Source organism: Onychostruthus taczanowskii, unplaced genomic scaffold, assembly GCF_017590055.1.
Source record: "Onychostruthus taczanowskii isolate IOZ18803 unplaced genomic scaffold, ASM1759005v1 scaffold8, whole genome shotgun sequence".
Classification (NCBI taxonomy): Eukaryota; Metazoa; Chordata; class Aves; order Passeriformes; family Passeridae; genus Onychostruthus; species Onychostruthus taczanowskii.
In genome coordinates, this window is record NW_024505892.1 from 3,489,718 (window position 1) to 3,504,122 (window position 14,405).

Below are 14,405 nucleotides of genomic sequence, written 5' to 3' on the forward strand. Positions count from 1 at the left end.
ATGATGATACATCTTCTCCTGATATAACATAGTTATAAAGTTACCTCTTTAAAGCAGATTTAATGATGTATCTTCACAGACAGAGGTGTGTAGGTTTTTTTCTCAAGAGAAACAACATCTTGTAATCTGATAGGTAATCTCTCATTCTGAATGTGAGGGAGGACAGAATACAGAATCACAGAATCATTTAAGTTGGAGAAGACCTTTGAGATCATCAGGTCCATTGAATACAATCACATCAATTAGACCATGGCACGCATCCAGGCTTTCCTTAAATACACCACAACCACCTCTCTGATCAGCCCATTTCAACATCTAATCTGCTTTCTGTGGAGAAATTCCTCTTAATATCTAATCTAAACCTTCCCTGGTGCTGCTTGAGACTGTGTCCTATTGTCCTGTCCCTGTTTACGTGGGAGAAGAGGCTGACCCCTTCCTTGCTACAATCTACTTTCAGGCAGTTGTACAGAGGTCCCCCCTCAGATTCCTTTTCTTCAGGCTAGACAAGCTCAGCTTCCTCAGCTGCTCCTCAGAGGACTTGTGCTCCAGACCCTTCCCCAGCTCCATTGCCCTTCTCTGGACACCCTCCAGCACCTCAATGTCATTATTGAATTGAGGGGCCCAGAACTAGACACAGAACTTGAGGTGTGGCCTCACCAGTGCTGAGCACAGGGGAAAAGTCCCTTCCTTATTCTTACTGGCCACACTATTGCTGATGCAGGCCAGGATGACATTTGCCTTCTTGGCACCCTGAGCACATTGCACACCTCTGACACATGCTCATTGCTTTAAATGCCTGCTGAAAAAAATATAGGCCCGACACAAGGTAATAGTTCTCTGAACAACCTGGTCTAGTGGAGGGGACATTAGAGCTAGATGATCTTTAAGGTCCCTTCCAACCCATCCACTCTAATGTATGGTTCTATTATTAGTGCAGTCTTTTATTGGACATGACAGATATACCTGCCGAGTAGACTACATCCCATGGTGATACCCAGTGGGTTTAGTTAATCACAGTTTAATGAACCACTAGATCATAGCATGTCCTTCTACCTAGGCACTGTCTAATAAGATAACTGGAGCTACAATTGACCTTAAAAGTCCAATATGTTTTTGTTGTTGTTGTTGTTGTTGTTGCAGTTTACCCTGTGTTCTTGTATAGATGGAAAAAATATATAGACTGTCTCTAAATCAGAAAGAGAAGAAAATTACTGTGAAGTCCAGTGCAAATCATTGTTACATCTGAAGGTGTTCAGTGAAGTGTCAAGTTTTGCTGTTTAACTCCTACTTGCAGTAGCAATATACTCAGTAGGATACAGCAACTTGGTGATGTCTGTTTTCTTGAGCTGACTTTGCCTTTCATTAGGAACAGTAAGTGGGTCAGGAGTTAGGGACTTTAGAAAGTGAAACCTTGCTATTGATACTCCCCTCCCCTCTTTGCTCTCGGTGCCTAGATATCACTTTATATTGTTAATTCCTATCACTTGATGGGTCTTTTTTTCCCCTAAATTTGCATTACACACTATGTGACATTCTTCATGAGTAAAGTATCTCTCATCTTCTGGAGATAGAAGGCCTGCATAATTGGAGGATTTTTAGACATATGTGCCAGAATGCAGTTTTTATTACTTAAGAACCTCATGAAAATGCAGCTAATTGACAATTAACTGCTTCTTTCCATATTAATTATTAAATTTTAGGAAATTATGAATAAGAGCATGGAGATTTGTTTCTCTGTAAGTAACAGAGTATGTGCACAACACCAAAAATCACAGTAAAATATTTCCCTAATAACGTCAAGAACTAGGCACAGGCATTTTGCCTTCAGGAAGCAATTAAGAATTTTTTTTTTTTTTCCAGAGGGGATATCTGCTAAAACTACTTTTCAAAACAAGTTAATGAGAGTGGGTAGGAATTATATTTTTTACCTCACCTTCAGATGCCTAGGGACATTTTTCACCTAGTGTGAAAAAGGAAATGTGGAGAGGCTTCTCTAATGTGAAAATTCGAAAAAATGTTGTGTCCATGAGGAAAGGAACTACCTTGCTCAAGATTGTGTCCTGATATAAAACAAACAAACAAAATTAATATTTTTTATAAAGACCTCAGCATTAGAGAAGATATTTGAAAATGTTTGTAGGGAGGAGGAAGGTCAGAGGCAGTATGTGTCTGGTGTCACCAGGGAACAAGGATATCAGCAGGTCATATGTGAAATAACAGCTAAATAATGCTACATCATATGCATTAACTGTGGGCCCTTGGGACTGGAGTTCAGAAAATATTAGACTTCTATCAAAGCACAGTATTTGCTGTTTGGTGCATTCCCCTCTCCTTTCTTCTCTTGCTATGAGGTATTGGTAGATCCAAGGTTTTCATTTCCTAGTCATGGAGTTGTATGCATGCACAGTAATTTGGGAGGTGAAGGGTAAACAGGGAAAGGAATTACTTATCTGTTAAGCTGAGTGCACTTTTAGACATTCAAGGAGAAAATTGTTACTTCCTCATGCCTGAACTGTAGGTATAAAAGGAGGTGAAATCATAGGCAAAGCAAAGAATAACTTCATCTTCCAGAGAGGCACTGAAAGTGCTCTGCAGTTTTGTTATTAAATATCTGATAGAGAGATTAGCATTAGATCAGTAGCTATTTCACATGGCTGAGCACGGGCAGTAAGGCCACACCTGTGTTTCACACATTTTAAGGCATTTATTTGTCTTACCTACTTAGAAAGACCGAAAGAATGAAAAAAAGTTTGATTGTCCCCCATCCAATAATAACATAAAAATTGTAAGGTTTTAGGATATCACAGTACAATTACCTAAAAATGAACCTAAAAGGACTCCTGTTATTGAAGGACTAAATTTATAAAGTGATTCTGCTTGGCTACTACTGCCCACTTAGAGACGTGTGAGTCCAATCCAGATGAATAAGTTATGATAAATGTTAAATTGCAGCTGAAAACAAGCATTCATTAAAAAAAAAATCAAAATGAAATCACAGTTTTCGTCAGCCAGATTCTGCTCTGCTCTTTACTGTATAGTGTATTCATCTGCCTTTTCCCCATTACCTTTGACCCTTTTAAAGTACAACTTATTTAGATGATCAGTCTCTAGAAAGCTGCTATTCAGTGCATGGTCGGAGGGTTGTAGCAAAATAGATCAAAGTAGAACTCTGCACAATGCACTAAATCAGCTAACCACACCATCTACACAGTCAGCCCAAGAGACCTCAGATCTGAGCTTTAGAAGGCCGTGATCTGAGCTTTGGAGTAATTGAAGATGAAAGCAAGAATATATTTGATGCAGATATGCATTATTAGGTAGGTAGTAGATAGGACAGGTCCTGAAAATTTGATCCTGTGTGTTGGAGCTGTGGAGAACTTCAAGGGGGATGAGAAATCATCTTGTGTCAGAGAGGCAGCCTTCCTAAGATTCTGGCCTACAGATTGTACATCACAGAATTTGTACCCAGAATTACCCTATCTATACAATGAAATGTTTAGCTCCTTGGGGTGGATCTGTGGAGTCCAGTTGACATACATGGTCATTCATCAGGTTTTACATTAACTCTAGTCACATCCTTGGTTATTTGTGGTGCCTGGCATGTATTTCAGTTTAATTTCACCCAGAAGGTGACTGCATGCAGTCAAAGACTGCTCTGAGATGTGAGCCAAGTGAGTAAAATGGGGATGGTTGAGAGTGTCACTTTAAAAGCACACTTCTGGTTCAAAATAAACTGCTAATGTACATGCACACAACAAGAACATGGGTCATGGTCTTGCTGTACTAAAATCATCTTCTGAACTTATCTTTCCTTTTCAATGCAGACATATCAGGAAAGATGGCCTGTCAACTGACACCATCAGTCAGAATATTTAAATGTCAGTTATCACAAAGGTGAACTTTTCAGCAGAAAGTACAGAAATCTTTTTCCTGGAGAGCTGGAGTTTTAATTAGGTTAAAACTCAATGACTGTAAGGAGGATCTCCAGTGTAACTTTCTGGAGTTTTGTACATTTTAAGGTCATAAAGAGGCAACTTTACTTTCTCTGTAACATCGACCTTAGATTTCACAGAGGGATCCTTGCACAGAGCCTCTTAAATACAATTAATGCTGCAAATGCTCTTTTCTTCTTTTCAGAACTCCCAGTGAAAGGCAAGATATTACTCTCAAAGGGACTCTACACCTGCTATTGATTACTGTTGCTACCAAATGTACAACCTGCATGCAAGGTCCAAAGTTTCTATTCACAACAAGAACATGGAGATTAGTAAGATTCAAGTAGTCCTGGTGTAAGTTTTTGATGTAATAAATGGAGGGGCTTTAATGAAAGTGATTTTGCCCACATTTTTATATTCATTGCACGTGCTAGTATGGATACAAGCAACTGTTTGTTTTATTAAATGCTGTGTTGAGTTTCCTTGAATTTTGAAATGAGATTCCAGGACAGAAGAGCATTACTTCACTATGTATTTTTTTCAAATATGCATGTAAGACAGGTAGCAGGAAAATGACTTCAAGGACTGTCTCTCCACCTGATGGATGGTGAGGATTCCAAGCTGTTGAATACACTGCTGAAGAGTTCAGAAGCAGAACTGCCTGGAAAATTTATTTTCTTTTATGGTGAAAGCCTAATGGCAATGTGAAGTTAGCTTCAATTCAAGGGTCTGATTCACCATTCTATGGGTTGCACAAGGACCTTTCTGAGTAGTTTCAAAAGGCACTGGAGTGGGTCCTGGGAAAAAAGCCTTGCAGGAAAGTGTAGAGACACTCTATGGCCATTGTATCTTCCAGCAATTGCTGCAAAATAAAATTAAATATACATACTCTGCTGATAGAGGCGGAACACAGTCAGTATTTCTCCTGAAGTATCCATTTCAGGAAACCTGCAGAGCCTTCAGATAATAGTTTGATATAAAATAACATTGAATTCACCCTTTCAGCTATAGATCACATTGACTGTTCCTGGATAGGCAGGAATAAGCTTCCCGAGCAAAGGAGTCTTTTTGATTATTGTCCAGAGATCTCAAGGATATTCATTTCTTTTTTGACCTACAGATCTTCCATGTCTAAACACCTCATGCAGTCAGGTTGATTTGAATGCTGAAATTCCAGCAGTGAAATTTGTGCATTTGGCTGCACAAATGGCCACATTATTGAAAGTGTTTGACCTGAATATCTATTTTAGGAAAATCTCCACAATATCTAATTGCTGGTTTTATCAGTCTTCCCTCTCATCTTCTAGTTGCAAATGCTTTGTTCACTGGTGCTTTGCATATTTTATTTCATGCTTGCAGTATCTCATATTTATGTTAATATATGTCTGCACAAACAATTTAGTGGTACAGGAAAAATAGTCAGATACACAGCATAAAATTTGCTTCTAGTTAGACTTCCTAAAATATTTTGGTACAATATGTTCTGCATTGCTATCTGGACATAAGAAAAAGTTTACCTGAAATATTGTTTAGGTGTCACTCAACTAACAATCCTTTCAGCTTGAAATCATTGACAGGGTGCTTTCTTACACCACCATTGCTGAAAACAGAAGTTTTTGCCTCAGCTTTGATTTGTTACTATGGGTCTAAACTGGATATCTTTAGGTCTGTAAAATTTCAGCTGGAAAAGAGATGGATTGGTACCCTGCTAAGTGAGTTTCATAGCAGACATGCCATAAAAAATAGAAATTAATGACACAGAAATTACTATAAATTTGATTATTTATTTTTCTTTTTTTTTTTTTTTTCATGATCGGATTGCTTTTTCCTGTATTTTGACTGTTATCTTTATGTCTGTGGATTTATTAGATGAATAGATAGACTTTATGTAACTGCCAGGAATGGCAATTATATAGGCATTTGCATTGGAGACTTCCCCTGTGGACCTGCTTTTATAGCAGCAGCTGATCTGAGCAGATGGAAATTAGAAGCCAGAGGGATACACGGAAAATCACACCGTGAGAAAACTCTGAAAAAGATGTAACCTGTCTGTTGGACTGTAAAATTGACTGGGGATGGCATGTGGCAGTCTGTCCTCAGCTGCCTAATTTATCCAGTCTGATTGACAATGCCATTAGATTGAGTAGATGTCCTTCCTAAGTATGTATTATTATAAAAATTTTGAAGTAGCATAGAAGAAAGAAACATTCCAGCAACAGCAAAAGTTTCTGTGATTCTAGTTCCAAGGTAAGGAAGCATATCCATGCTTTTCTGTCATTTAAAGAGTCTTTGTATGTAGTTACACTGCTTTTGGGTGTGTGTATTATTATATATCCTGAAAGTCAAAGAGATAACTTTTTTAGTTAATGCTTTTTTAATATTGTATCTGATGTGTTTGCTGTTGTCCTTCAGTTCTGTGAACAAATAGAAGAAAATCTGACCTGTGCTTATATGAAGAATGTGCTGTCGCTGTGCTTAATCTTTCATGACATTGGAGAATTCACAAAGTTCTGCAAGTTCCATTTTGATGGTGCATACAGCTTATATTATGCAAATGAAGCTGTGCTTTTCAAATACACTAATCATAAAGTTTATCCAGATGAGCTCAGTGTAAAAAAAGTAGGTAATCTCTTTCTTTGATGAACACTTCAAGATGCTCTTCAAAAGTAATTTGTAGGTGAAAGAGAAAGAAACTGGTGCTCACATAAGCAGGCGAAGCATGGAGTTTTTTCTTGCTTGTTGTGAAAGATAAGAATAGCCAGACATTGCCAGCGATGGCTCAGCTTTGTATCTGTTTTGTATCTGAGCTGGGAAGAAGTATCAAATCAGAATGCAATATCTGCATACTGAAAAGTGCACTGTGCACTTATGCATTTTTATCTCCTAAAACTTTTTGACAACTTTATAAGGGTGTGAATAAAATAATCCAGTGTCAAAACCAGATTTCGAAAAGAAATCTTTCACTTCTGTTGTGTTTTTATTTGATAAGAATGTTTTGATTTGTCAGCAATTTGTCCTAAGATCTGATCTAAACCTACTCTCTTTCAATTTGAACCCATTCTCTTTTGTCCTGTCACTACATGCTCTTGTAAGTAGTCTTGCCTCATTCCTGTTCTCCTCCTGTTCCTTTTCTGTGTATGATTTAGCTGGTTTTTTTATTTCCTTTTTATTTTCAGGTTGCCTTATTTAAAATTTCAGATACCAGAGAAATTATGTAACCAATGATATGATGTGATCTCCTCCCCTTAGATCTGTGTGAAGGAACATTCCAAATTAGTAGGAGAGAATTTACAAGTGAATTTAATTTTAAGACTTCTACACTATGATCTGTCACATTTCCACATCTAAGGTCAAGCTGTTACTTCACCTCTGATGAAGTCTGTGGCTCAAATATTTATTTATTACCCGTATTTCTTGCTGGAGTGAAAATGCTGTAGTTACATTTACTTTTGAGATTAATAGGTCCATTTTTCTTTCTGTACTAGAGACTGTGGTGTTTATTTAGTTTCATAATATGACAAGTGCCCATCTAAATGAGCAAGATACCTCTAAAGAATACTTAAACAAAATCAATATATTTTTAAAAAATCCCACAAACTGCAAAACCACATCACTTCATGTCTGTTTGCTTCAAAAGGCATTTTAACTTTAACTCACATAATGTCTCCCATGAGGCTGAGAATGAAGTGGGTGACTCAGAGCATGTCAATGAGATAACTACAATTTTAATCTAGACTTCACCTACTTGAATATTACCATTAACAGCTATGTCATTGTTACTTAGTGGTTGCCTTTTGCTAATGGGTTAAGCTAGCTTTATTTATCAGATTTTAATATCTATACATATCTGTTCAAAACAGTTTTCTTCTTCAGTCCTGACAGTGATGCCCATGCTGTGTCAGGCTGGAGGAACCTGGAAGCACAGTCAGGATGTTTTAGTTCAGTAATTGTGTATATCAAGAGCACTGAAGACCACATGACAGCTCATTTTGTGATGAGGACTTCACAGAGCTGTGGGGGACACCTGCAAGGGCTTACCTACACAGAAACCTTACCATTGCAACAGGTGTAGGAATTGGTACTAATCAAAATTCCATGATCTGGAATGATATGCCTGTTTTCAGTCTGTACAGAGCTGTAACATCAGTGCTATTAGTATTCCCCATGCCTATATAATAGAGAAATGAATTACTTTTTTATTCTAAAATCAAAATAGTCTCAGCTTATATACTGGCAGCGCTATACAATTGTCTCCACGGGAGATTTATCAGTGCTGGAAGTGTTGGAGGTAGCTGCTGAATTCCAGGGAGATGTTCCAGTTTTCTGGAAATTAGTTGTTCTTTGTTCAGATTGTATCATAATCTGTTCAAATACAAATTAAAGTCTTCCAGAGAAGTAAAAATACTTATGGTAAAAATTTAAAAACATTTAAGACAGAAAAAATTGTGTCCAGGTATGAAAATCTCCCCTTTCCTTTTTTTTTTTTTTTTTAAGGAATGCTATTTATGAGAAAGATGAGCCTTTGTTGCAAAGGGTCATGAAAAATCCTCCAGGAAACTATCAATAAGTTCTGCAGTTTTTAAGGGGAGGCACTGTGCACTTGAACAGGTTGGAAGTTGAACTTGGTGTATGACTACTTTCTGCTCTGGGAACCTTTTATTGAACTGTGCCGCTTGCACTGCTAGGCAATTGCTCTTTTACTCCACTGATGGCAATCATGGCTAGCAAAAGATTAAAAGGCTGCCTAATCTTCACACTCCTGCCAGTGGCAATCAACAGAGAAAGGCAATGCAGGGTGTATGAGCTGAATAGGGAATGGTGAGCACTTTTCAGTGCTAATAGGGGCAAGCAGAGGAAAAAGGCACTCTACTTTGAGTGATATTAAACTGTGAGCTGCTGAAGAGTGCAGTGCTTTTGGGGTGCTGCTCCTGCTGACTGCTGGTGGAATTGCTGGGGCTGCCCAAGCAGGAGCTGGCTTTGCCTTTAGCAGCTGCAACTCTGCCAGGGGCTGTGGAGGGGCAGCCTGGGGCACAGGGAGGGCAGAGGCAGCTGCAGCAGCCACAAAGAAGCAGTTTCTACCTGACCTGACTTGAAACCACGCTGGGCTCAGGGGGTTTATTGCACCCTTTGCATTTGGCTGAACGTGCTCCCAGTGGGCTCCTGAGCCCTGTGCTGCGACGCTCTGCCTGCAGAGCTGGCACATCTCCCTGCATCAGTCACCACGTGTGCACTTCTGCAGTGACTCTGGTGCACTGACAGCTTTACTACCTCACTGCCCAGCTATGGCTGGGTCCTTTGGCAGAGCTACCTCAGCCCTGGGCAGATGCCTAGCTGTTTTTATTGCTGAAAGGGACAATGGAGTATCCGGGGTAGGAGCACGAGATGGCTTTGTGTAAGTGCAGTCAAGGCTCTAGACTAATTCTGCAGGAGCTAACAAAAAGTAAATGTTTCCATCTGATTTACTACCATATGATGGTAGTAAAACATTTGGTTGCAACCCCTGGCTCTATAAACTTTTATCAACCCTGAAGGCATGTAGACCTTGCAATGTATTTGTCCACTTAGCAGCAGCAGTTGATATAGGTGTTTGCTTCCAGCATGGGAACAAAGGTTGTTGATGATCTTTTGGTGACATTCTCATATTAATCCCTGCAGGAGACATGGTGAAAGTTGGCTTTAAAACAACAGTATAATTCAAAATATATTTCTAGGGCAGAAGAAGTGCCAGTGCTGTCAAGCAAATGGTGGGGTGTATGCAGCAGAATATACTTTTTGTGCAAGGTATCAAAAACCAGAAGGCTAAAATTAAATTATCAAATACCCCAAACTTGCCTTGTTAGACAGGATTTCTACTTTTTCATTATCTTTCATGAAACTGTTTTATCTTGTGTTCTTTATTGTGCAGAGTGCCTTTTGAAGTAAATTAGTTCAGTCACTCTCTGTCTCCCTACCCCATGAGAAACAGTATTTACTGATGTGCATGACCTTGTCAGAATTTACGGTGCTGGCACAAGCAGCTGGGCTGTAGCCATAATTCTCTCCAGGGAAGCCAGAGGAGTTCAAGCTTTTGGGGTGACAGATAGGGCCATGGTGACTTTTCCTTCAGGAATAAGGAACAGCAGCACTGTCTCCTTCACTCAGTGCAAACACTTTTGGTTTAGGTTAAAGATGATGTCATTTAGAGCTTTCTATTGCCAGTGATTTGTTCCCTGAATTATTGCTATACTTACATGATTTTATCTTAACCCATTGCTAGCATGTGATCTTATTCTTCTCCTGGACAGCTGCCTATGTTAAGAGTAACAGAGGTTTTCTTCTGAGGATTAGAGCTTGCTGGAAGCCTTACAACAATTTCTTTTTCTATGAAATGTGTTGGTTTGTCAGAAAGCAGTATGTTCTGTAGCAATATTTTTTTTTTTGTACCTGAGAGTTTCCTTCTGGGTTCCAAGTTGATCTAAGAAAATATCGGAAGAGCTGTTCTTGTAGCCATTTTCTATTTATGGGATATAGAGCTTCAAAGTCTTCTTCTGCCCTCTCTTTTCCTACAAAGGACTCAGATCTTCAAAAGATGGGGTAGCCAAGTAATTATATTAACTTTTATTAAAAAATTAAAGAAAATAAATGAAGTTGTAATTCCTCAAAATTATAATAAATTTTCTCAGTTGTATTACTGCAGAAAGAAGCATTTCCAACTAAAAGCTGATTTAGTAGCCTCTGTAAAGCCAAGTTTTTTACCAGTTGCACCATGGTAGCTGTTTCCTCTACATTCCCAAGGAACAGTTCTCTATGGAGATCTTCTTTCAGGACCCAGATTTTGAGACTGAGTTCACCATTACTCTGCTTTTGAGGTAATATGGAAGGCATATAGCTTATTCCCTCAAGGACCATCTGTTTTATAGCAATGCATTTTCTTAGATGCTATGGTGGGCTGGAGTGTTTCTGACAGTGCCAGTGAAGTGCATGGTGGAGTCTAAGCAGATCCAAAACCTTTTGTGATAATATCATGTTGCCTTCACTCCATGTGCAGCCCATTTCCAGTCTTAAACACATTAGTTGTCCCATCCCTTCCCTATCCAGCAAAGCAGTTAAGCATATGCTTAAGTCAAATTGCTGCCAGTCTGATTTAAGTGGCACTTAAACCAAGCACATTCTTAAATGCTTATATGGCTGTGGAGGGATTGAAACATGTGCTTAACGTTCAGTGCATGCTAGTATGCTTTGCTGTATGGGAACTCTAAAAATGGAAAGGACCAATGCTATTTTATTTCATTGTACTTGTGTTCCTTCAAATATGCTGATGGCTGTTAGAATGGGATAGCTTAGTTCAGACTGAGTTTAATAGGATTGCTGCAACCTATCAACTTTTTCAAGTTGATAAATATTTGAAGGTAGGAAATTCCACTGCTAGGGTGAATTTTGGAGGGTGTGGTAAACTACAGTCACTCTAGATGAAAGAATAGAATAAAACAATTAATTTAAAACAGTATTATTTTAAAGAAAATTTTATCCTGGACAGTCAGCAAGGTCTGAATAATATGATATAAAGGGATAGCACAAGAAATTCATTTGTATCTTCAGCAGTAAACAAAGACTATGGTTTTCATCAAGAAAGTATGAAGTAAAGTAACTTCAGTCCTGTTTTGACTGGAACAGTCCAACAATACCTGAATCAGTCATTTTCATATAAGTTTTCATAACACAGAATCACAGAACCAAAGAATGGTTTGGTTTGCTCTGGTTTGGTTTGGTTTGGTTTATGGTTTGGGTTTGGGTTTGCTTTGCTTTGCTTTGCTTTGCTTTGCTTTGCTTTGCTTTGCTTTGCTTTGCTTTGCTTTGCTTTGGAAGGGATCCTAAAGATCACCAACCTCCCTGGTGTGAGGAGGGAGACCTTTCACCAGAACAAGTTCCTCAAGAGTCCCATCCAACATGGCCTTTAACACTTCCAGTGATGGAGCATCCACAGCTCCTCTGGACCACCTGTTCCTGTGCTTCATCACCCTCAAAGTAATGAATTTCTTCCTAACATCTAATCTAAACTGACTCTTTCACACACCAGGGCACACACACACAAAAATGCATTATTTGTGTTGTATATTATACTATACAATTGTATACACATAATATATTATAAATGTATAATATGTATAATCTTTGTATTATCTAATAAAAGACTATATTATTCACTTTGGACCCTCTGATAATATCTTGAAATGTATTCAAGCATTATAACCTGAAAAGTTAAATTATAAATACTTTTCATAATTATCTAAAAAGTTGGTTTTTTTGTTTTTTTTTTTTTTTTTTTTTTCCCCAGAAAGCTCTCTCTTCAGCTGTTGTGGTCCTCCTAGAATTTCTTGTTTTTCCTTAAGGCTTTATCTCAGGATTAGAGTTAAGCTTAGTAAATAAGATTTAAAAAAAAAAAAAAAAACAAACTCTCAAACCTTGACTTGTTAACAATGTATTTCTTGTAAAGGATAAAAAGACTACTGAATAAATTCAGCTTCAGAGAGTGGGAGTCTGGCAGATTTAAACAAACTTAGTGGGAGCAGTTGGCATGCTGAGTGCTAGAGACCTCATCCAGAGGAAGAAAATTCTGGGCTAAGAGAAATGTCATGAATTTCAGCAGGGAGAAATGCAAAGTGAGAGGAACATTGCCTTTTACTAGTGCTGCTTGGGAGCCAGTTGAAAACCTTGTTTGAAGGGCCTGGAAGGATAATGGGTGCCAAATTCAAAATGAAGCAGCTGGGAGCATTTCTGTGGTCAAAACAAGATTCATGCCATTTATAACTGGGAAAAAAACCCAGTTATGTTCATGCAGACATTTGTAGACTTTTTTTCTTAAGCACCTGACTGAATTCTACACAACACTGAGTGTGTGAAATTAGCACTACCATTCACAATAATAATTCTTATTAAGTAGGAGTTAATAGAGCAGGTTGATAGGTCACAAAAATTCACACAGCATTTTCATGCAATGGAGATATTTGATTACTGGTATCAGATCTGATGCTAATCAACATTTTCATCAATGATCTAGAAGAATCATGAAACCAAAATGAATTTTCAAGATGACACTGGCATTACTACATTGGCAAATGAACAGTGGAAAGGTCATCTAGTCCTCCTGATCACTTGCTCGTTTAGGTCCTTTTTAATATTAGAATTCTTGCTGCAGTTTAAAGCGAACATATACACACCTAGAAAAAATATGTTAATTCCACAACTTTAAAAAATAGCGTTTTATCTCAGTTCCAGTGACCTTGAAAAGAAAAACAGCTTAAAAGTATGCAAAGAAAAATTGTGAACCTTGAACATATTATTAGGGAAACACAAGTAAGATACAAATGACTATATCAAAATGGAGGTGGGAGTCTGAGTTGATTTCATTCAGTGTGAGACATTATGAAGTTATTGGAAATTCTTTTATAAAATGTTGGGGTCCAGAGTTTTCAAAGGGAAAGTAAATACTACAGTTATGGAATTTATTGAAGAACCTGAGAACACTTCCATTAAATAATTAAATATATAAATAAACTTAAAGTTTAAACTCAAATACTTCCTTGAGATATTCCTCATCTTTTCATTACTGTTCTTAAGTACCAAAGTGAAGACAGATATGAATACAATAAAAAAGGTGCTGGTTTTGAGCAGTGTCTCCACCCAGAAATTGCCCTGCTGAAGTAAAAAAGTTATTGCTGTGGGGAGATAGACAATGCTGTTTGCAAACACAGTCAAGTGACATGAAGCTGAGGTATAGAAAACCCCATGTATAATTTTAATTGTTCTTTAGCCTTGTGTGTTGGAAAAGTAGAACATCTATGATTAAATAATGACCTGTGATAGAGATCCTCTGCAGAATATGCTTAAGATTCCTGCCCTGCTGTGGGGAAGATCAAAGCACAGCAGTAACCTGTGCTTGAGTAGATCCCTGATATACAAGCAAAACCAGCAGGTTCAGTGATCCTCCAGCATGGACTGAGATCCACAGTGTCAGCATTCCCTCTTGTGTGCCACTGTCCAGGTGCTGCTTTGGGGATCCCTCAATTACAAGATAACAAAAATAAAATTACTCTTCATTTGTGTTTTTTTGGTGGCTGTTCCTGCTGCCTGCCTGTGCAAGCTCACACAATTTTCTCTCCAAAATGTTTTTTTCTGTGCTCTGAATATAATAGAGGAAGTGCTTTACAGTGTTCAGCTCTGCTAGATTGTCCTCTCTAGCTATTTTCTCATCAGGAAAGGGTTCTTTAGTCTAGGGGAGAAAAAAAATAGAAGAGATGAAACTGGAGCCAGAAAAATTCAAAAGGTTAAAAAACCCCCATTTTTAACAGCTAGATGGACTAGATCAATGGTAAAAGAAAAAAAAGAAAGAAAAATTAAGAAACATCATAGTGTCCCATTTCTCATTTCCCCATTCAAGACTGCCTGTATGTTGTAATCTGTGCTTTAGTCAATGACATCTAATTCTTCATT